A 2305-nucleotide genomic window follows, 5' to 3' on the forward strand; every position below is an offset into this window, starting at 1 on the left:
CACATGTGAATCCTAGTTTTCGTGCTGCGAATTTAAAAAAAAAAAAAAAAAAGCAGCACTATAAGAATGCCAAAAAATAAAGAAGGTTGCGTTGGCGAGTATTAAGCCCCCCCTCCTCTGAGGTGCCAGCAGCATTCCGCACCGGCAGACGGAACGGGACTCTGGTCATGCTGCACTTATTTTGCTGCCAGAGACTGAATCATGCGTCGGCCGCCGGATAAAACCGAAAGCTGGCTCGTTGGTCTAGGGGTATGATTCTCGCTTTGGGTGCGAGAGGTCCCGGGTTCAAATCCCGGACGAGCCCGTTTTTTTTTTTTTTAATTGTTTTGTACTATACTGTTTTCGATCCGTAAACCATTAAGCTCAGCAGGCAGTTTTGACTTAGACGCTTTGCAACTAAATGCGTTGCCATAGTGGCAGGGAGCGTGTGCCTTCCTCGTTAGTATAGTGGTCAGTATCCCCGCCTGTCACGCGGGAGACCGGGGTTCAATTCCCCGACGGGGAGATTTTTTTTTTTTTTTACTGATTGAAGGCAGGTGCGTGTGGCTGTAATTGTATACATAAAGTAAAAAAGAAGGTTGCATTGGCCGGGAATCGAACCCGGGCCTCCCGCGTGGCAGGCGAGAATTCTACCACTGAACCACCAATGCTTGCTTGACGTTTGCTTGAGGTTTGCTTGAGGTAGGTAATGTATTAGCAGCATCTAGTGCAGTGTGAAAAGATGAATTAACCCGTTCTAGTGCTAGATTGTACATGTACACAAACAATTGTACCTGCAAAATGCCCATCTGTTACACTAGTTTTGTGGTTGTTTTTAAACTACATACCAAAAAAAACAAAAAAAAACAAGCACATGCGTTACCAAAATAAACAGTGCTGTATAAACTACAGAAACTCGATGCTGAATGGTTTTATAGTCTGTTACGTCAGAATTGTGTTTAATGCATAAGCAGTTGCTTTGCAGACTCAACAAAGACTGCAGTCCTCGTTTAACCATTGTGCAATCAGCCCTCGGTCGCTGTGATATTGTTGTTCATGGAATTTGAGCGTGCGTATCGGCAATGCATAGTAATTGGAAAAGTGTAATACAAAAGAATTAAAAACGGGCTCGTCCGGGATTTGAACCCGGGACCTCTCGCACCCTAAGCGAGAATCATACCCCTAGACCAACGAGCCAGCGCCTGCCACTGTTGTGGTCCCCCGAGTTTCCAAAGAAGTGCAGACCTAGCTGTTCTGTTAGATGGGAGACGTTTTTCTATTGGGTGTACCTGTCGAGACCACTGTAATTTTGCCGTGTCTCCGAGCTGTGTGCTGTTGCCTGTTTGGGCCGTCTGACTTCTTTAACTGGCGGCTAGCATTTCTATGTTCATCGAGAAGCGGTCGCTATAAATGAGGAAAGTAGTTTAGGTGGGATTTCGTTTTGATATGTTTGGAATGGATCAGTTAGTCAGCATGTACTTCAAAAAATAAATAGAAAAAAAAGGAGGCTGGGTTTCGTTGTTTTGCAAAGGATGCACTGCAACATCCGCTCACAGGAGCAGTCCCACTACTGGTGCGACACGGGGGTTTTGACCTGCTCCGTTCCCGACCTGGGCCGGTTCACCCCTCCTTAGGCGACCTGGCATTCACGAGCTCCCCCAGAAATGCCATGTCGATGCCGTGCTAAGTGCGGACTCCCGATCGGCACAGCCAGTTGCAGCACAGAGCTCCCGTGCTCAAGCGATCCGCCAGCCTCAACCTGCCCCTGTAGCTGGCATTACAGACACACGCCACGGCGCCCGGCGTGAGCGAGAGCGGCTAGAAGGCAATTCAAATCCCCTTGTCTGAAATGAGAGCGAGAGTACTCGTGCAGTTCTCCACTGACGTGGCAGCTTTTAATGCCGATTGCATTAAAAGCATTGCCGGGTCCTGCTGTAGCGGTAAAACACTGTGACCAGATGAATGAATTGAAAAAGTGTTACGTGAAACACATGTGAATCCTAGTTTTCGTGCTGCGAATTTAAAAAAAAAAAAAAAAAAAGCAGCACTATAAGAATGCCAAAAAATAAAGAAGGTTGCGTTGGCGAGTATTAAGCCCCCCCCTCCTCTGAGGTGCCAGCAGCATTCCGCACCGGCAGACGGAACGGGACTCTGGTCATGCTGCACTTATTTTGCTGCCAGAGACTGAATCATGCGTCGGCCGCCGGATAAAACCGAAAGCTGGCTCGTTGGTCTAGGGGTATGATTCTCGCTTTGGGTGCGAGAGGTCCCGGGTTCAAATCCCGGACGAGCCCGTTTTTTTTTTTTTTTAATTGTTTTGTACTAT

The 2305-nt window shown here is 47.5% G+C and overlaps 5 non-coding genes across 5 annotated transcripts; 3 read left to right on the forward strand and 2 right to left on the reverse strand.

The window, feature by feature from the left end:
- The first annotated feature begins 232 nt into the window (after window positions 1-232).
- trnap-ugg (transfer RNA proline (anticodon UGG)) lies at window positions 233-304 on the forward strand. Its single transcript has one exon. It is a non-coding gene; the product is annotated as a tRNA-Pro (tRNA).
- Window positions 305-433: 129 nt separating this feature from the next.
- trnad-guc (transfer RNA aspartic acid (anticodon GUC)) lies at window positions 434-505 on the forward strand. The gene has a single exon. It is a non-coding gene; the product is annotated as a tRNA-Asp (tRNA).
- Window positions 506-579: 74 nt separating this feature from the next.
- trnag-gcc (transfer RNA glycine (anticodon GCC)) lies at window positions 580-650 on the reverse strand. The gene has a single exon. It is a non-coding gene; the product is annotated as a tRNA-Gly (tRNA).
- Window positions 651-1104: 454 nt separating this feature from the next.
- Window positions 1105-1176, reverse strand: trnap-agg (transfer RNA proline (anticodon AGG)). The gene has a single exon. It is a non-coding gene; the product is annotated as a tRNA-Pro (tRNA).
- A 1025-nt stretch (window positions 1177-2201) lies between these two features.
- Window positions 2202-2273, forward strand: trnap-ugg (transfer RNA proline (anticodon UGG)). The gene has a single exon. It is a non-coding gene; the product is annotated as a tRNA-Pro (tRNA).
- The last annotated feature ends 32 nt before the right edge of the window (window positions 2274-2305 follow it).

The sequence above is a fragment of the Acipenser ruthenus genome, chromosome 55 (genome assembly GCF_902713425.1).
Source record: "Acipenser ruthenus chromosome 55, fAciRut3.2 maternal haplotype, whole genome shotgun sequence".
Classification (NCBI taxonomy): domain Eukaryota; kingdom Metazoa; phylum Chordata; class Actinopteri; order Acipenseriformes; family Acipenseridae; genus Acipenser; species Acipenser ruthenus.